This window comes from Rhipicephalus sanguineus, chromosome 10 (assembly GCF_013339695.2).
Source record: "Rhipicephalus sanguineus isolate Rsan-2018 chromosome 10, BIME_Rsan_1.4, whole genome shotgun sequence".
Classification (NCBI taxonomy): domain Eukaryota; kingdom Metazoa; phylum Arthropoda; class Arachnida; order Ixodida; family Ixodidae; genus Rhipicephalus; species Rhipicephalus sanguineus.
In genome coordinates, this window is record NC_051185.1 from 1,985,746 (window position 1) to 2,006,630 (window position 20,885).

General features: G+C 42.9%; 1 long non-coding RNA gene across 1 annotated transcript; it reads left to right on the forward strand.

Moving 5' to 3' along the window:
• Positions 1-1,749: 1,749 nt before the first annotated feature.
• On the forward strand, positions 1,750-15,283 carry LOC125760055 (uncharacterized). The gene is made up of 5 exons (XR_007417722.1): positions 1,750-2,191; positions 3,043-3,171; positions 4,881-5,020; positions 7,353-7,453; positions 15,143-15,283. It is a non-coding gene; the product is annotated as an uncharacterized LOC125760055 (long non-coding RNA).
• The last annotated feature ends 5,602 nt before the right edge of the window (positions 15,284-20,885 follow it).

Below are 20,885 nucleotides of genomic sequence, written 5' to 3' on the forward strand. Positions count from 1 at the left end.
CAGACCTGCACCGTCGCTTATAGACTAACGTCGTTATGATGACCGTGAAATGTGTGTGACTTTTTGTGCGTGCGTGCTCTCCTTTTCTCTCTCTCTCTATCTTTAGACCTCCCCCATTCCTTCCCCCAGTGTAGGGTAGCATACCGGTCCTTCTAGACTGGTTAACATCCCTGCCTTTCCTTTCTCTCCTTCTCCTCCTCCTCCTAAAAGCTTGTTATACGGGCTTATATGTTATAATATGTTATATGTATAGTAACTTTATAGTGTGACGTATTTTATCGGTTATAACTTGCATCTTACTGAAATTGAAATTCTGCTACTATTTGATGCTACTAAACGCCACTAAACGTAGCGTTTAGTAGCGTAGCGCTTAGTTTAGTAGCGTTTACTTGCAGCAAAAAGAATGACAGTCGCACATGCCTCGTTCCAATTAAAAAAAAAACGCTGTGCAGGTTAGTTGGGCCTCGACAATATTTATGCTAATTTTTTTTTATATAATGTGTGATGCATACTATTCGAACTATTCGATTCAAAATTATTCGAGGTAATCACTGTTCGCTTCGAACCTAAAATAAATTTGCTTTTCGGACATCCCTACCGCGAAGGCTTCTGTGCGGCGTTCCACGGTGCCTAATAGACAAGGACACAAGGAACATGCGGCGCTGCTTCGTATTGGTGAAAAGCGTCCCTTTATGAAAGCCTCCTTTCGGGACTGTGGCACGGGAGTACAAACCGGTTCGCTGCAGCGGCGGCGGCCTGCGCATCAGCTTCTCTGCAGTGCACGATAGCTAGCGGCGTTTTGAAAACAGATGAGCAACTCCGCCACATAACAGTAACATTTACAGTAACTCTAGGGTGCAGTAAAGCTTTAGGGTGCAGGCGCTCGCAGCGACCCGTAGCGGCCGCCGCTACGGTCGTCGAAAATTAAAGGGGGGAGGGGGTAAGGGCACCGGTACCCTGTTCCTCTTAGATCCGACCCTGGAATTTTCGTGGTTGTTGCAATTTCATTCCGAGCTGCGTCTTGAGAGGTTCGTGCATGCTCGCGTGCGACTGCAAATCTTTCTAGCCTCTCCAACGCAACATGCCTAAAAAGAAAAAGACAACCTGTTCCATGACGTTATGCAAAAGAACTCGTGCAATGAAAAGGCATCGATTCTCATTCAGAGCTTCTACGGATCCAGTATGCCTGCAAGAGTGGGCGTGAAACATCAAGGGAGGTCCCTCATGTGTACATAAATTTCATTTGACTGTTCGCTGATTCTTACTTTTAATTAATTATTTTTCTTTTTTATATGCACCTATCTTTTCCTTTCACTGTTTACATTCTGCGCGAAAATATCTGTCTTTGCGTCTGTTCATTTTATTTTTGTTCTTGATGTAACCGCTATAATTGTCAATGAATATTTCAATCATTGTACTCAAACATTACTGCGTGAAAAAGAATGTTAATCAACTAGAACGGAAACCCCTAATTTCCTACATGTTTGTTCTCTACGCCAGCATGTGCCGTTCAGAAGAAGCTAATCTGCCCGCATAGTCTCCAGAGTTTTCTTTTCTTCGTTTTACAATTTATCAGCGCCATGTGTGGCCTACACGACGAGCTTATACCGCAACAAAAAGCTTGGCTTCAACGGGAAACTCCACAGAGCGCAGGCTCACACGCGCGAAAGCACGCCAGCGAGCGGCAGCGCCGTCTGCACGCTGGATCGCGCAATCTTTCCACCTGGCAGGCGCGCTCACGACACTAAGGAGACCTTCCTAGCCCGTATAGTTCTGCGTTCGTGTGATCGTCGTGCCGAGTTCTGTTTGTGCGGTCGACTTTTAACGCGCTGCCTCGCATTGTGTGTATTGTGTGTTGTATTTCGTGGTTACTGACGTAAGCGCAACTATACGCGGTACCAGGCAAATAGTCACCAGATGCCGACCGTGCGACTTGAATCTCTGCGACTGCTTTGTTCGGTGTGACCGACGGACGCGATTCATAGTTTTGAAGAACACCTCCTTCAAATGTTTCCGCACGTCAGTGAGTAGCAGCGCCGCAATCCTTTGTCGACGACGCGTTCTGTCGCCCTGGAAAATGCTTTGACGCTCGGGGACGGCCGGTAGCTCGGCGATTCCTCGCTTGGCGCACCATTGGAAACCGGCGGTCATCTAGCAGTGTACGCTGCCAGCGTATTTTTTATTGCCAGAGGTAAGTGAACGTTACGCTTCGTACATTATGAGTTATTGTTATTGTAGTACGCCTTGTCGCCGAAGAAAATCGCATAACGTGTTGGTAGTGTATGCGGTTGTAGTGAGGATTCTGCTCGCGCATGACATTTGTCAAGAACGTAGTCGGTAGTGTTATAAAGTTTTGGTAATTAGCTCGCTTGCACGCACTGCTCTACGCTAATATTTGCTGAAAGGAGACAACATTTTTGTCAGGCTCACCATTGTCATGCGTTTTATGCATGTCTCTCGACAAATTACTTGGAGTAACGCCGTGAAACCGAAGCTTCAACATCCATTTCGTTCGCACGAGCTCTGAAGGAATAATCATCAGCCACCGTGTGAATCGTGAATCGGTACAGTGGGAGAAATATAGTTTATTTAGGGATGTTTTCTTTAGGCGTGCATTTTATTTGTCATTATGTAACGTGACCCTCAAAAGCGTTAGGTTAGCATTCTTGGACATTGCTTATCATCTTTCAAGCAATAGATAACATAGATTTGCTAAAAGTGCAATTTCTGCAGCATGACATTGTATTTTGTTCAATTGGTTTGCCCCATTTTTATCCTTTATGCACGTTCACCTAATATGACAAGCCGTACTTTCAGCTGAATTTTCAATTGCTTTTAGCACTATATGTGCGTCCGTGTATTGAAGTCCCACCTCTCATCGCATAATAATAGCTTGTGAAGAACGACGCTTGTCTTGAATTAGCCATTTATCAGAGCTCTTCCTCCCTCCTCAAAGGGCAAGGTGCTGCTGGCACACCTGGTTCGGCTTTTCTTAACCTTTTTTTTTTTTGAATGCTGAAGTTTTTTTGCAACGTACTGCAGGTAGCAAACAGCAGTGCCTCGACAAACAGTGGAGTGCTGACCATGCAGTCCAGAAGGTGGCTGAGGCAAGTATGCTATAGGAGGTGCTTATTCAGGCAGAAGAAATAAGCATCTGTAGCCAACGTAAAGGTAATGTACAAAGTTCCATTTAATGAAGAAGAATCTTGTTTTGAGCTAGTCATGTCGAAGGGAAACAATGAGCGCTAGATAAATGAGATGGAAATGCAGAGTAACAATGTTATGTATGCCAGCAACCAACTTAAGTTTATTCATGCAAAAGGGTTATTTCCAGCTGGTTCATTTAGGGGAAGAGCCCACAGTTTCCACGAATAGGCATACCTGGTAGCCGTTGCACAACCTGTTACTGTGTTTTCGCACTCATTATTATGTGCCACATACTCTTGTGACGTTCCACCAAGGTGAAATTACTTCACATAAACAGCAGCGAGAAGGCTCTTGCTAGCCAGTTCAATTAAGACAGCGTTACCGTAGCTTTTAGTTCCAGTAAACCAGCTAAGCTGTATAGAAGAGCGTACTTCATGTTTGTCACCATGGACAGTGCATTTTGCCTGGGAACATGGCTTAGTTTTGCAAAGGAAAATGTTGCCTTTCTGTAAAATGTGGTACTGGGAAATGGCATTGTGCCAAAAATATTAAGGTTTATGACTTCTTGCAGCACGCATTGTTGTACAGGGATGTTAGCGTTTTCATAAATGCAATGCATGGTGCTTGAAGAATATAGCGGCCCACTTTAAAATTTATAACTTCATGATTTCAGTATCTGGGACAGACTTTACTGTATACGATTTGTTTCTGGAAAGCTTCAACCTATCTTGCAATTCTTCAAGGCCAATACTGAATTTGCTGTGTACATTTGGCTGCACATTCTCATCACTTATGCTAAACAACAGGCTTGAGTGATGTGTGGAATTCCTGTCAATCAATTTTATTGATTACCTCGGACGATCTACTCTGCTTCCCACAGTTATTGGGTGCTTTGTGTGCATGTGCTATGCATGCTAGAAATGAAAACAGGGAATGCAGCTGGCAGCATCAACGAGTACAATGCCCATAGGCTATTATGAGGTGCGAAATGTTGCCACTGCTAGAATTTACATTATGTGTGCATGGTACAGCTGATTGTGTAATTTAGCACTTTCCAGCTACTTACGCAGTTGGAGCAGATGTCGATCATGTTTATTGTGGTATGGCACGGCCACCAAGTTCGTGCATTCTGCATACCAGGAAACCTGACACGAAGCAACGTATTGCTGTGATGGCAGCTAAGTGAGAACGAATGAGTTTGTCTTCTCTGTACATTTGTCAATATCATTACACAGGCTTGTTAAGTGCATTCAAGCGGCTTTAGCAATGCACTTGCAGCTACAGAGCCAGTAAAGGCAGCCAATTTCATCATCAGAGTTCACTCTGCAAATCCCACTTTCCATAAAGGGCATTGTTTTGTGATAGCTTAAGGTCAAAACTTGCTCAATTAAACACTTCTTGGTGTCTGACATTACATGAATTATGATAATTGTTATATCTCATGTGAAATTATGCCATTGTTTTTTTTTTTCATATTCTTACTTTGCATACACACTTTACGACTGCACCCTCCCCAACCGAATCTTTACTAGTGCTACATTCTGTTATGGGTGAAAACAATTATTGAACTAAAAACCAGGCCAAGGAAAGCAGTATGATGCCCTGTAATGTAGGAGGATGCCGCTATTGCAGTGTTTAGTATAGAGCTGAATTTAATGAGAAAGGGCAGCAATGTAGGTCATCTGTGGATATTTGCAGACCATAATTGTGTTGTGGTCATTTTGTTATCGCAGGAAGCATCTTCAAAAAGCAGTGCTACAAGGATGTGAGCAGCAGTTTCCCTTCAACGAACGGGTCAAATTCATGGAAGCCACGTGCCTGCTGCTTCTGGCCTACACAAACATGCAGCCACCATAGTAAAGTTCTTGCAAAGGTGTGAGACATCCCTATGCTGCATGGATTGAGCATGTTAATTGCCTGTTTTTTATAGCTTATAGTAATATGTCTACAAGTGTACTTCCTTCTAGTGTATATTTACATTCTCTTAAAGGGCCAGTCAGCAAGCTCCGACTTCTTTTTTTACACCTCCCAAACAAGCTCGCTAATTCGTACAGAGGGCCGCAGGAATCACATTGTCTGAATGTCAGACACTCCACTTCTAAAAACAATAACCGCACCTCCTCTTCAGCGCTTGACCAGTCCTCTTTGCTAGCGAAGTGGTGTAATGTTGCCTATGAGCAACATTAAGTAACGCTGACTGTTGAATAGTCCTCTGCAATACGAAACGGCATTTTGGCTTTGTGATGATGCAGTATCTGTGGTTGTCACAAGAGTTGCGAATTGGTTTATCTCGCCAGTGCTTTGACTGTGCTTCCTCACCGCACCGCTCTGGCACAGTGGCACACCGAGCAAGCCCCTCTTCAGGATGGTCAGGCTGAGCGAGAAACTGAAACCAGCTGGAACGTTTGTTCTATCTCCTGTGGCTTCATTATTACACCACTTAATCAAAAAATTCATGTGACAACATGTTCACGTTGTACAAGCGTGCAGTTGTCACAAATTTTAGACTCCGGGGTTATTTAGGGGCCCTTTAGCCTTAAATTATGAATGGTAAATTCACACGTCACGTGGTTTTCTTGCTTTATTTTTTGCAATGCTGATTTTTAAAATAGCATGTCAGCTTCTGTGAGTGGTAATTTATACATTTATCATACAAAACATCCTGCTATATTCAACAAGTGTTATTATAGATTTTTCATGGCACCAGAGCCACCTGCTTTTTGCCGTGTGGCAGCTACATGGAAGTTCATTGCTATGCTGCTTTGTTTAACTGATATCTTTTCAATCAATGCGTTTCACAGTCCAGGGTGTTTGGTGTATTTGCATCTTGATGTGTTTAATATCATACAAGTGATGGATTTTTTCTGTCTTCTAGTGTTTACTTTGCAGCTATTTAACTGTGGTTTTCAGGGGCATATCTAGACAGGAACATCAATTCTGCTAAGCTTTGGTTCGAAAAGAGACGCTGAACAGGAGTTCCTTAGGTGCATGCCCTGAGCACCAGCCCTTTGGATTACAGAAATATCTAAACTGCATAATGTCTGCAGCTCCTTGCTTAATTGCATGTCTTTCTTCAACCTACAGCTCTTTCCATAATCCTTAACACTAACCTACATTACCAAGTGAACATCCCCCGCTGCAATACAGTGGTTATAATGGTCAGCTGCTGATCTGAACTGTGCGGGTTCGATCCTTGATGGAGTGGTTGCACTTTCGGTGGAGGTGCAAATCCTAGAGGTTCCTGTGCTTTTAATTTCACGTTTACATACAGAACCCCATTGTTATTATTACATCAGCAAGTGGACAGAGTGGTAATTCTAGATTGTACACATATTTAGTATAACAGACAGCTGAGCTGGTTGGTAGGTATTCATGTTAAAAAGGCAGGGCATGCAAACATGGACACAAGAGAGAAACCAAGACACCACTAACGCCAACTGGAAAGGTGGACAGTGGCACAAAATAAAGTAGACACAGAAACTTATCTGTGCATGCCCAGGCAAGAGGCGATACCTATCAATCTGGCACGCGCGATAGTCTACGTGAGAGATAACTGCTCAAGCATTTGATTTCTTCTTTATGCTAGTTAATCGACGGTTGGCTCTCTTGTGCACTGCCATTATCGATATGCCAGGCCTCGACAATTGGACGCATTTCTTCATTCATGTGCTTGTACAAAACTGCATTCATCGAATTTTGGCGTGCATTTACGCTCTCAACAATGTAAAGGTAGATTAGGTGATGAGCCTCCAGTTAGTGATCTCAGCGTTTTAGGTGTCTTGACTCTCTTGTGTCCATGTTTGCATGCCCCATCTTTTTAACATGTATTCATATAGTGCGTAAGAGAAATAGGTTATCTAGTGAGTTATTTGGAAAGTAAGTTTAGGGCGAACACCAATATAGCAGTGTAAATTAAATTTAAGCGATGAATGCATCGGGCTGGATTAGGAAACAACATAATGGCGAAATATAGCCGTTTGCTCTTTGCTTATACTTGTCTCAGTTTCTTGTCTCGTATGCTTTGACAATGACCAGGTGTCGTGTTGGATGCTACCTATTGGTTATGAGCTATACATAGACAAAGCAGAGGCTGTTTGGATGCTTTCTAAACAGCTACCTCATGGGGAGAGAAAAGTTCATTTGGGTTATGTGAGGCATGCTAAAAAAAAGTCGACTTTTTTCTGATGTTTTTGTTTTCCTGGCAGACATTCTACACGAACTTGCCCAAAGGCGGAAGGAAGGCACGCACAGATGGACGCACAGAAATCATGGGGCTGCCGTAGAAGCTGTGAATGAGCATTAACCTGTGAGTATGTGTCTTAAACATTTTGCTGAAGCCTTTTATTTTGGCTGAACATTCTTATCGATGCTTTGTATTCCCTGATTTGTAGTGCAATATTGTTACACCCTGTTGCTTTCACAACAGAGTTCTTTAGTCTGGTACAAGGCCCAAAAAGTTCGACCTAGATGACCAAATTGCGGCAGCTAGTTGTTTCCACAATTAATGCATTAGTGTAAAAACGCAATAGACGGAGCACAAGAAAAAGGAAGACACAAACAGTGCTGTGCTCGTGTGCTCAGTCTTCTGCACTGCTTTGTTTACGCTCTGTCATACCAACACACACAAGCATCCATTTTAGCTTATGTAGTAGTCCAGCTCATACACTTGGTAACGTTCTCCAACGGCAGGATTACCGGATATCTGGCTTGTGAAGTCAATCTAAAGTGCATGCCTGTTCGTGTAGACTTGTGTGCATCCACCATTGAGATGGAAATGCAGCTGTGTTTTAATATTTTAGCCAGTATAGCTCGTGAATGGAATTTGGAGCTGTGACAGCAACACTTTTATAGGGGGTGAGTTACTAAATTATTGTAGACTTGTGTGCATCCACCATTGTGATGGAAATTCAGCTGTGTTTTAATATTTTAGCCAGTATAGCTCGTGAATGGAATTTGGAGCTGTGACAGCAACACTTTTAGAGGGGGCGAGTTACTAAATTATTGTGTATTTCTCGATGTTTGCATGTTATAAACACATAGCTGGTTAAAATTAGTCCAGATTTTACGCTATTTCTTAGCATATGACCTTCCGTACTGTTCGAAGGCATTGAACCATACGAAATGCTTTGTGCCTTTGTGTGTGTGCCGAAGGTTAGGAGTCATTATACTAGAGATAGATAAAAATAGGTCAGAGGTTAAAGTAAATTTTTCGCAATCAACTTCTTGTGGGCAGTTATTCAGAGCAGGGTTTTGAAGTAATTTAGCAATACAAGCAGATTAGTGCTTCATTTTAGTGTCTGACAGTGCACACTGTTTTATTTTAGTACCTATTTGGGTCATTTCACGCAGTGTGCCAGGTCGTTTTTTGACCATTTCCAATATTTTGTAAAACTGGTGCTGTTATGTTTCAGTGTGGGAAGTAGTCATTCAAGCGTTATTTTCGGGGAAAGAATTGCATGATGCAGCAAAGACCTTTCAAACTTCGCATGCAGAAATGAAGCTGTGTCAGGCAAATTAATTGACACATAGTTATTGCGTCGAGCTATTACTACAAAGCATTTGTTTCTTTAACATAGTCACCAACCTTTCATGACTATGATAGTCGAATTTATTTTGATTTCAATTTATGCTATTTGCAGTCGTGAGGAAACATTGCAAAATGCACCATTTTTAAGTATATTGTAAAAAAGACTGAATGTTTCATGTGAAATATATTCACAGTATGCGTTCAGTGCATATACCAAGGGTTGAAAATGCTGCTGGCAAAAAGAAGCAAAAATGTCTTCAAATTGGCACTTGGAAGAAGTAGTGTTTGAACCCATATTGCGGGCTCTCTTTCACTGTGTAGCAATCCCAGCTAAAATGTTGCCTACACATCATAGTGTGCTTTCCTCGTGCGATAATTTAGACAAAGTTTTTAAGGTGTAATATTATCTTCAAGCGAAAAATAATTTTTTCAAATGAAAAATAAGGCTGTGGGAAGTTTCTTGGAGCTTTGCCTTCACTGCACAGCACATCATTGTTCTTGCATGGTATTTCAGACAGAAGTATTGCTTAAATCTGCAACATTTAGACTTGCACTATATGAGCACAGGGGCACCCGCGTGAATCCTGTGCCAATGTGCTGTGCAGCGAAGGTCAAGGAACGAGACTCTGTGCAGGCTAGGGATTATTCACTTCAGTAAATTTTTCCTTGCTTACAACCAAGCAGTATATATTTTTTTTAAATGGAATATAAATTGCCAGCAAAGTATACCACACAATAATGTCTTGGCGACATTTCTGTTTGGAATGCTACATAGCAAAAGCTAAGCTGCAATATGGGTCAAAAGCTATTTTTTCCGACTGTTACAGTTTGGGTGGAACGTTTCTGATTATTTTGTTTTTATAGTAGGGTGATTCCACGTAAGATCGAACAAACGATGGCTGGTCGACCTCTCAAATTTATTTCAAAATTTTATATGTTATTGCCTGATGAGTGGAAAGAAGAGATCCGCAATTTGTTTTGCCGCCAAAAATTTTTTCGAACCACAGGAAATCAATAATGACGAAGAGGTGGAGTGGAGCGCTCATCCGCTCTGCTGTTTTGGCCAACTTTCGTTATGAATTGCACAAAATATATTAAAGTTAGGTAGCTGAAAGTTATTTACCTAAATATATGCATGGTTTTGCTTCTGCTCAGGTATTTTTAGTTTTTATGTGTAGCGCAGATGTTTTTATAAAAAACCTCAAAAATGGCCCAATCGGCAAAATTTTCTTTACTTTGAAGGTCTTTATCTCAAAAAAGCCTTGTAGCAGAGGTACGAAAATTTCGCATTATGTTCTTTGTATGCTTATCTACCAAGGTGCCAAATCTTGTATTTATATACCTTTTCAGTAAACAGATATGATCGGGCTAAGTTCAAGAAAGCACCGAACAATGAAAACTTCTGACGACAATTAAAAAAAAACCCCATTTTTTAAATTTCTTAAACTTTGTCCACTTATTCTCCTCCACATTAGCTTTCACAATCATTAAAAACATGTTGCATAATGTCGTTGCACTAATAGTTACGGCCCCTCCAATGAGACCCTTAGGCAGGGATGCGCAATTCCGACTTCTTGCCCTGCAAGTGTATAAAATGCAGGCAGGGTTGAATTTCTTTTTATTAAAAGGTCAGCAGGGTACCTAGAAAGGTGTCGCCGGCACTGAAGACGGTAATTTTGAAATTATTTGGTCACTGCAGCGGCTACGAGCGCGCACCCGAGATGCTCGTTGTAAAAGACGGCGCAGTGAGAGCTCGTTCTCGCGTCCTCAGACCGATTGAGTTCGAAACAGCAACACCTCTCGGGTGACTTGAACACACGTACACTGGAGCTTCACTATTCCATCCGCCCTCTGTTCGCATCTCAGCTAGGCGCTGATAACACGGCGGAGATGGAAGCAAGATGAAAACTCTATTCGGGAGCTATGAGCGCTCGCTTCACGCACGCTGCTGCCACAGAAACTGCGCTGCGCCAGTTGCGATCAGTGGAAAGCATGAACGTGGCGCTCCAGTGGCAAAGCAAAATATGGATTGTCAAAGGAAAGAAAAGCAAAACTATCGGTAACCGGATGCGCTTGCCTATATTAGATGTCGGCAGCAGACGGCGTGAACTGGCCGCGCGTTCGGTGCGCTGTTCACACTTCATTCGGCGCGGATAGTTCTTGTGCTTTGCTCTTACTCTACTCCTCCTGTGCGTCTCATGACGAGAAAGTATAGCTCTGAATGAGTCTATTGTGGAGACTACCTTTCGAAGCACAAGAAGCTTAAAGGAGTACTGACACGAATTTTAAAAAATTTCGTATTGTTGATCTAAATAAAAATACTGGTGTCGAGAAACCTAAAACGACTATTGTGGTGCCTGGGAATGCATCCTATATATTTTAAGTAGCGCCACCTTAAAAAGACACTTTCGGTTTCGATATCGAGGGGGTGGCTTCTCTGTGTCGTTTCATAGCAGTGTGACGTCACGGAGATACAGAAATTTGCGACGTACTAGCGGGAAATCCGTCATCTGCTCGTGGTGCAATAGACAACAATGAGTGAATTGTCGTCCAGTGACCCTGACAGTGATTTCTACGATTTAGGCTGCATGCAGGACGCAGAACTCGCGAACTCGGGGGAACTGTCTTGACTCGTCGGGATAATGTCCTTGCAGTGTGGCTGGCTTGCAAATGCTCAGCGACGAAAACTTCAAAGTCAAATTAAAATATTTTATACGTGTTCTCCGACTCCAGTGTGTGGACAGCGTGGACACTGCATACCAACGAAGCAAAAAATGTCCCTTTTGCGATGTCTCAAAATCGTGTCAGTACTCATTTAATTATTGCAAAGAAGCCAAAATTTCGCAGAGTTACCGACCTAGAATAAATGCTTTGAAGGAACGTTTAACGCCTGAAAGATCAGTGACTGTCAGTGAGACGGACTACTTGTGTTACGCGTGCTGCAATGAAAGATCTTCACGGAACGCACAGTTTAACGATGACATTCTTATGCCCCCTGAAAAAGAAACCGACGCAATTAACCAGATCACTGCGACTACCGGTGCACGTGCGTTCAAGTCACCCGAGAGGTGTTGCTGTTTCGAACTCAATCGGTCTGAGAACGCCAAAACGAGCTCTCACTGCGCCGTCTCTTACAACGAGCATCTCGGGTGCGCGCGCGCCTGATCGGTAGCCCCGCGCTCGTGGCCGCTGCAGTGACCAAATATTTTCAAAATTAACGTCTTCAGTGCCGGCGACACCTTTTTAGGTACCTGCTGGCCTTTTAAGAAAAAGAAATTCAATCCTGCCTGCATTTTATACACTTGCTGGGCAAGAAGTCGGAATTGCCCATCCTTGCCTAAGGGTCTCATTGGAGGCACCGTAACTATTAGTGAAACGACATTATGCAACATGTTTTTAATGATTATGAAAGCTGATGTGGAGGAGAATAAGTGGACAAAGTTTAAGAAATTTAAAAAATGGGGTTTTTTTTTAATTGTCGTCAGAAGTTTTCATTGTTCGGTGTTTTCTTGAACTTAGCCCGATGATATCTATTTACTGAAAAGTTATATAAATACAAGATTTGGCACTTTGGTAGATAAGCATGCGAAGAACGTAATGCGGAATTTTTGTACCGCTGCTACGAGGCTTTTTTGAGATAAAAACCTTCAAAGTAAAGAAAATTTTGCCAATTGGGCCATTTTTGAGGTTTTTTATAAAAACATCTACACTACACATAAAAACTAAAAATACCTGAGCAGAAGCAGAAACATGCATATATTTAGGTAAATAAATTTCAGCTACCTAACTTTAATATATTTTGTGCAATTCATAACGAAAGTTGGCCAAAACAGCAGAGCGGATGAGCGCTCCACTCCACCTCTTCGTCATTATTGATTTCCTGTGGCTCGAAAAAATTTTTGGCGGCAAAACAAATTGCGGATCTCTTCTTTCCACTCATCAGGCAATAATATATAAAATTTTGAAATAAATTTGAGAGGTCGACCAGCCATCGTTTGTTCGATCTTACGTGGAATCACCCAGTAGTTTTATGACAAAGTGGATATCTATTTACTTATTTATTTATTACTTGACAATACTGCTGACACCAGTAAGCAGTATTGCAAAGTGGGCTACAGTGATAAGTTACACATAAAATGATCTTGCTAAGCAAAAACAGGAGCATAACATATACAAAACACAAGATAAACCAAGAACATCTATACAACCGTCTTAAGGAAAATGATAAGGGAACAGCACAAAATACAAAGGCAATGAACTTTGGAAATCAACCTTCGGTATTCCATACGAAAGAATTAGTCTTTCTTCTGATAAATGTTAACATTAGAACTTCAGCATTTTGCAGTGTTTCCTTATGGCTGAAAAAATGTAACTTGAAATGCAAATTAGTAAACTATTTTAGCCATGAAACACTGCCACCTTCAGATTAAAGAAAGAAATATTCTGCATTAAAACGGGAACAAACAGCGCTGGACACGGGACGAAGAAAGAACAATAGACGAGGGTGCTGTCGCCTTCGTCTACGTTTTTTTTCCGTCCCGTGCCCAGTGCTGTTTGTTCCCGTTGTAATCATGTACTAACCAGCCCAGTTAGGTGCTATCCTGAAATATTTTGCTCTAATTGCTCAAAGCAATAACTTTGTATAAGTTATCTTGCATGACGCAGTTTCACATCTGTAGATGGATGGATGCTATGTGTGTTCCCTTTAAAGCGAAGCATTGACATGCAAGTGGCCAAGCTCAATTTTTGAATTGGCTTAATGCCTTTCCTACCTGAATTAAATTTCTTTCCTTAAAAAAAACTTATAATAAGTAGCTTATTTTTCGGCATTGTACAAAAGACCCTGCAAGTTTGTTTTTGGCTGTTCTCGCTGCTTTTCCACTACCAATCCTCCATCCGTCTTTTACTGATTTCTCTTGTGGATGTGTTCATCTTTATCAAGCTTTCTCTAAGCCTAGGGCTTCATGAGAGCTAGTTCCCAACACGTACATGGGTGGACATTTTTACATTTATTTAAAAGGTGGTCCGTCATTTCCATATCTCTCTCACAATCAGTGCATGTGACGCCTACTTACTGGATCTCACTTTATGACTGCATATTCTAAGACAAGATTAACTCGCTTCAGACATTGCACTAGCTTATCATATGCTTCCCTCCTTACTTCGTCCTTATTCTTGCGATAGTTACTCAGAGCTTTTCATTTTTAGTATTTGCTATCCATTAAATCATCTCCACCTCTCTGACATTGCACCTAACGCTTATCGTGCATAAAGTTTAATGCATGCTCTCAGCATCACGAAATTTCGTCCTGGAAATTAGCACTTGACCACAGGTATGATCTTTTTAGCAGCATGATCTTTTTCAACAGCAAAGGAGTTCGTTAAAAAACCACCTTTTATACTTAAAATGGGGATGACTAATTCCATACCTCGTTTATTAAAGTTAACCTCTTTCAATTTCCTTACGCTTGTTCTTTGTGTTGTGCTTGCCTCATGGTTTGCAGTCTTTATGGATCTGGTATATTTAAAGAGTTGAATAGCCGGTCACCTGCTTATGACACTGCAGCTTAAGTATTGCACCCACTATCATTGCCATAGTAGCATTTGGTACAGTAGAGGTTTGTAATGAATGTAACGAGATGTGCAGCTCATGAAATAATTGTTGAACAACGAATGTTGTTGGAGCTAGTGATTCAACAAGAGGACTCCTCTTTAGAGGGGCAACGAATTGCATCAAGGTTGCTGCAACAACTTAGACACATCAATTTGTTGAAACATTGGCTCCAACAACACGCTTTGTTCAATGGTTTGACATTTATTCAAGCCGCCATCTTCAGCTCAACTTTTGTCGCGTTAAGATGTACAGGATATACAACTGTCATGTTGTTTTCTGATAGAATTCAAGAGCTATTGACAGCAAGCCTTGCTTCTCAATTTAATTCTCATCCTTTACGTTTACGCTTTAATCTTTGTCATCTTCAGCCTTATTATATGTGCACTGCAGCAGTAGCCCTTCGCAGTGGTCTACAATTTGCCTCGTCTTGTGCGAGCCGATTCCATTTTATACATGCGCAATTCTTCATTTCTTCACCCACATAACTCTCGGCTTTCTCGGCAGCATTAAGTACGAAAATTGTAACTGTTAAGACTTTTGCTTCAACATCATGACAATAATTGAATAGAATTGGTAATGCACGTAAATAAATACTCTTGCAGTTAGAACGTAGTGTGTTTAAACCTGAGTTCTTGTGTACTATAGCAATAAGTCTTCGTGAAATCATGCTGCTTGTTCTTCATATAATTAGAACGAGTCCAGAAATATCTGCAAAATACCGTTTCTGCTTTTTTGATTTCTGAAACAGTGATGCTAAGGGAGGCCATGTGCACATGCACCATGGCAATGTTTAAATGTGTATAAATTCTGAACATTGCTGTTGCTCTAGGTGTTTTCTTTCACTTCCTTTTCAGACGTACAGAAAGGAGCGAAGTGGAGCTGTCCATGGGCCGTGCACACAGTTTCATAAGCAGGCTTGCAACACTTTTGACAAATATGTTCCTGAATACATCTGCCAAAGTGGCATTTAAAGAAGCATGTAGTAGTGTACTTCACTGTTTATTTGGCATGAAGCAGCAGGTATGCTTCCATCATCAGCAAGTTCACACAGTACAGTGCATCTACACATGGCATGCTACCCCCACATCTACCAGCTCGGGATGTGTAGCTTGATTGTAAAATGTTTACTTTGACTTAACACAACAGTTATTAACAAAATGACATGAAAGTTTTGCCACCTATGCAGGCGACATTCTCAGTATACGCTGCCAAATATAAGCGGAGTTTGACCAGTTCATTAGTCGCACATTTCCTTGTAAACATCTCGTAGAGGGCTGCTGTTGTTGTTGCAAGCCAATGCGCCGTGATGAATGAACCATGATTCCAAGATTTTTCTTTTCCTCCGACCTTTGTACACAAGGTAGCATCGTCGAATTGATTAGGTCAAAGTTATGCCTTGTCATTCAGCAGCGTTCAACAAGCTCCGTCTTAGAACATGTTGCATGGGTGGTTTTCGCAACATCCTCTTTGTGTTCTTTAACCTTCGATTACCTTCTTCAACCCATTTCGTCTATGCAAGTTGTGTCGCAATCCCCACATTGTACTTCGTAGATGATCCCGCTCTAATCTTCGGCGGTGTTTGTGTATACCTTGTCCTTAGGACATGTGTTCACAAAGCCCAAAGACCGCACACCTGCGGATGATTAGAGCAGGGTATTCTACAGAGTACGTTGTGGGGTTCATGACACCACTTACATCGGCGAATTGGGCAGGAAAATGCCAAAGACGTTCAAAGAACACAAAGTGGGAATGTTGCTAAAGCCACCCATGGAGCGCATTTTAAGACAGCTTGTTGAATACTGCAAGATGACAGGTTATAGCTTCGACCTTAACAATGCGACGATGCTGGCTCAGGAACGAAGGTGGAGGAAAACTATTGGAATTATGGTTCATGCGTCATGAAGCATCTGCTTGAAACAACAACCACAGACCCATACCGAACGTGTACGTGGACGTATGTGGCTAGTGGACTGGTCGACCTCCGCTCACTTGTTGCCAGCGTATACCGAGACTGCCACCTGCATAGGTGGCAAAGCTTCTATGGGATTTTATGGTGCAGTTGTGGTACAAAACAGTTATTTTGCATTAAGGCAAATGTGCCGTATTATATTGGACAGTACGGGCAGACCATTCTTTAGTATCTTAACGTAGGAGGCACGTAAGAAGACCTTCTTTGCAGGAAATTGTTTTATTCTGGTCACGGAACAGTGCTCTCATTCAAACAAAGTGACGGAGTGCTTTGTTTTATCTGTGGTAACGAAAGCACTTCGTAAGAAGACTCCTTTTTAGAGAAATCGTTTAATTCGGATCGCGGAAAAGTGCTCGGCACCGCTATACCTTCAGCTTTGTCCGTGTTTAGGGGCCAGATTTTTTGCAAGCCACACACACCAAAAACAGGCCCGCCGCTGCTGGAGCAGCCTGATAGGTGGCTCCGTAAATTTTCCCCTCTTTTTTTTTTTTCCAGAGTTCTCGCCGCAACGCGGTAAACCAATGCAGCATATATCATAGTTCTTTGCAGGCTACAACAATTATACTTATCAAATCTATTCGTTATATCATCACAAATGAAACACCGTAGTGTGCATGTTAACACAAATGTTTTACGCAACAAGTTTCTTCTGTGCAAGTTCGATTCATCAGAAATGTACGTAAAATGCACAGGGGAAACAACTGAATGTGCACGTCCATGTACGCTGTAACTACGCTCGCTCACGCACTATCGTTCACGAAATCAAAAGGTGAAGCTTACTAGATATCAGACGATAGAAGTACAGGCTTCCCCAGTTGATAACGATTTTTTTTCGCTACCTGTAAGAACCAAAGCAAAGTAAATATAACGCGGTAACGGCATGCTCGGCATTGTTTACTCACCTTGCGGCTAGAATTCCATGTTTTCCTTGCTCTTCGCAGCTTCCGACATTCCTCTGCGACGAAAATACTCCCCGGTAGTCGCGATCACATTCTTTTCGCAGCATTATAGGTGACAGAACAGAAAACACGGCTCGCAGAGACGATCAGCTGATGTTGGTTGCCGTGAAAAGCAGGTGTATCCCTTTTATTCAGAGAGTTGGGTTGTCTGTGGTCATTAGAGGTACGGGGCACAGACTCAAACTTACCTCAGCAAAACATGCGGAGGCAAAAAAGTGCAGAAAAGCGACTGGTGGGCGACGACAAGATTTCATTTCAAACAAATATACGTGGCAGCCAACACACACATTGCGAGCGACTCACACGGACAAAGTTAAGGTGGGTCGCTTTTGACAGCTATATGGTATAAACAACAAAAAAAAGGGGGGGGGGTAAACGCTTCTTATACTCGCCTCTGTTTTCTTCTTATTCTAAATTATTGTTTTTTTTTTATGCCTCCAGCTTGTGAGCCCAAATTTTGGCTTACCATGTCTACTTCCAATCCATAAAACCTTTCGTTTTGGTCATTTGACGTTAGCCGCTGTACAGGCACTGGCGAATATTCGTTGCAGACCAACGTGATTGTCTTCTAGCAGTCTCCGTCATGTGGTTCTGTCATCTATTACTGTTTATTTTTTCTATTATATATTTTCTACAAAGGCACCCATGCTCGCTCCAGCAAAGGTACGTACTTGACTGTCCTACAGCAGCCGTGGTTTTGCGTGCTACTATAGTATACTGGTGTAAATATAAAAACGTGGTTGTCACTTTTTATATATATATATATATATATATATATATATATATATATAGCATCCGAAGCTGAATTACTTTTCGGCACAGTATCATGTATCAGGCATCATGAAAAAGATTCAACGTAAGTTTTTGCATGCAGTTCCTGTGTATAAAGAACATGAACGTGTATTGTCAGATGTTTCAAATAAATACTTGTCAAACATTTTCAGGAAAGTGCTGAAGAAATGTCACGGAAATCAATATGTTAAAATAACAAACGATGCATTCATTACACGCACATAAATATAACAACTATTTTTTCACACAGTCAGCGCCATATAATGTTGCTACGCGCATTGTGGAATATTCTTTCAGACACAAAGCAAAAAGTTAGTCCTGGGAAAAAAAATGCCAGGAGCTCGGCACGTACACGGAAATTTAAGAGGCTATTTAACCAGATTACGCGAACGGACTCAACTGAACGCATGATATGTCATGACTGCGATAGATGAGATAGAAAAAAAAAACCCGCATTTCCCCGAAGGGGAGTATGAGGAAGTGCGAAGCACGGGTGATGCTATGAGGGGGCGCCCGCGACTAAACTGCAGAGCCGAGCGAAGGAGACGGCAGCGAGAGAGCACGCGCCAGCCGACCCACGGAGGTCTGGCCGTTTTTAAGTGCAAAGCACTTTTACTGATGATGATGATCTGTCTTCCGAACTCGTTCCAAAGAACCCGCAACGCGTTGAACTTGTTGGCGGCGTTGCGCACGCCCGAGATGGGGCTCAGGTTGTTGTCGAACCACAGTCGATCGCACACCGCGCAGCTATATCCGAAGCTGCGGTCCAGGAAGTCTCGCTTGAAGCGCGCGTCCGGCCGATCGAATTCGAGGGCCCGCGCTCGCTCACGCATCGCGCGTCCCCGCGCCAGATCGGTTTCGGGGTGCTCGGCGCGCTTCGCACGCTTTCGTTCGGCGTCTCGCCGCCGGCCTTCATCACCACAGGCAATGCGCGGGGCGCGCGCAGCCACGGAGCGGAGGGCGGAGCGCGCGCAGTCACGTGGGGCGTGACGTCGCTGCGCCGTTGCTACAGACGCTCCTCTCCGCTCCTCGCGCCGTTGCTATGGGACGGCGGATTCAGGGTCGCTTATAAAGTGCATTCGCACTTAAAACCGCTTAGAACAGCTGAGTGAGATCGCTGTTGTGACCACCACCAACTAATTTGCTGCGGCTGCTGCCCCAACGGAGCCGCCGGCACCCGTTTCCCCTTCCCTAAAGCCCCTTGATCTAGGAAAGTAACGACACTCTCCTCCGCGCGCGAGTTTCCTCCTCGATTCTCCTCGCAAGCCGCCGGTGCGCGCTGCGCACGGCACCATTTTTCGCCGGCGCTCCCGCGGGCGCGCCGTAGAAATCAACGGAGGCGCGTAATGTCGGGCCACTTTCGCGCACCGGTGCTGTAGAAAACTTTGAAAAATGGTGATAAGAAGATCGAGAACACTGAAATGAACGTTCAATAAAATAATAGTTTCTTTCGAAAGCCGTGTAAATGGGCCATACTAATTTAAAAAGAGCTTTATGCAGCGTTCCATCATGCAGACGTTTTTTTCTGCCACATGATAACATGCTTTACACTTACATCTGAAATAACTTAGCTTGCGTGATGTCCGCCTGTGTCTGGATTTTTTGTCTCTTTCCTGTGCGCGCATGTGCAACTCAGGTACTTACAGCGTCGCATCTTGAAATGACATCGTGGATAATACATTGTCCATCCATGTGTTATCTGACATGAATGTAGACTTGCGCGGTGGTCTCCAAACTGAACAAGACGCTTGCGCAGTGTCAGCACGATCAAGCGGCGCCAATAGCAACTCATCTACCGCAGCACCAGAAGCGCCGGAGAAAGATTTTTCAGAATAGTATTTTGGCGTTCGTGTCAAAGAAACTAGCACTCGGTTTAGCTGTGAGCGGAGACATTCCGCACGAATGTTAAAACACATCGGTGCGATGATTTTAGCTCGTGTTACATGAACAGAAAGAAGCTCTCCGAAAAACAGCAGAAGGGTGATTTTAAAGCATTTGCTATCACAGCGAGAATTTTCGGCCTCTGCCTCGAAGCCGATATCGACAGCAAGCGAACGCGATCACTAGAACACCCCCTGCACGTCGTCTCCGCGAGAAAACCAAATTATGATCGTCTCCCGGTTATGCGTGCGTGGCATCCTAATTCAACAGCAAACTAACGAACTGAAAAAAAAAAGCAGTGTTAGCTAGCTGGCGCTGCTCATGTATACAATACCGTGGGCCTACATTCTCTCATTTCATTCTGTTATTCATTTCATTCTTTCAGGGCCTGCATTCGTTGCATTTGTGCGGCTGAAGCGCATATCAAAGTAAGCTGGAAGAATAACGCCTTTACAAGCCGCTGTTCCAATTTTCAGTAAAACAGACAACGTATCCTGCAAGAACATTACAGCGCGGAAAAAGAAACGAGCGCGCGAGTAGAGGCCACACGGATAAGCTCTGAATTGTACCTGAGGTTTATTTGGGAAAACACGCATATTAGTAGTGTCACAAATGCAAATCCGAGCAAGGAAAATAGGAAAGCAGAAACACGGCTCGGAAAAAAAAAACTGATCACTAAAGTGAGTCGTCATGTAGAAGACGACAAAGCAATACCGGTGTTACAGGGGCCCTTTTGATCGCGACCTGCTCATCGATATCTGGCTCCCAGATTGCAATTTGACTGACGTTTGCGCCAAACTTGATCCGGATAAGTTTGGACCGAATAGCAGCGATGATTGTTGATCGCGATCAAGAAATCCGATCCGGACTGATTCTGATCGCGATCAAAACTACCCGTGTGACACCGGTATAAGAGATAATCTCGTTTTTTATTAGTGAACGGAAGACGTGATAATGCAGGCGTGACCAAGACAAGCCATTTCGGTCGCGGCCTGC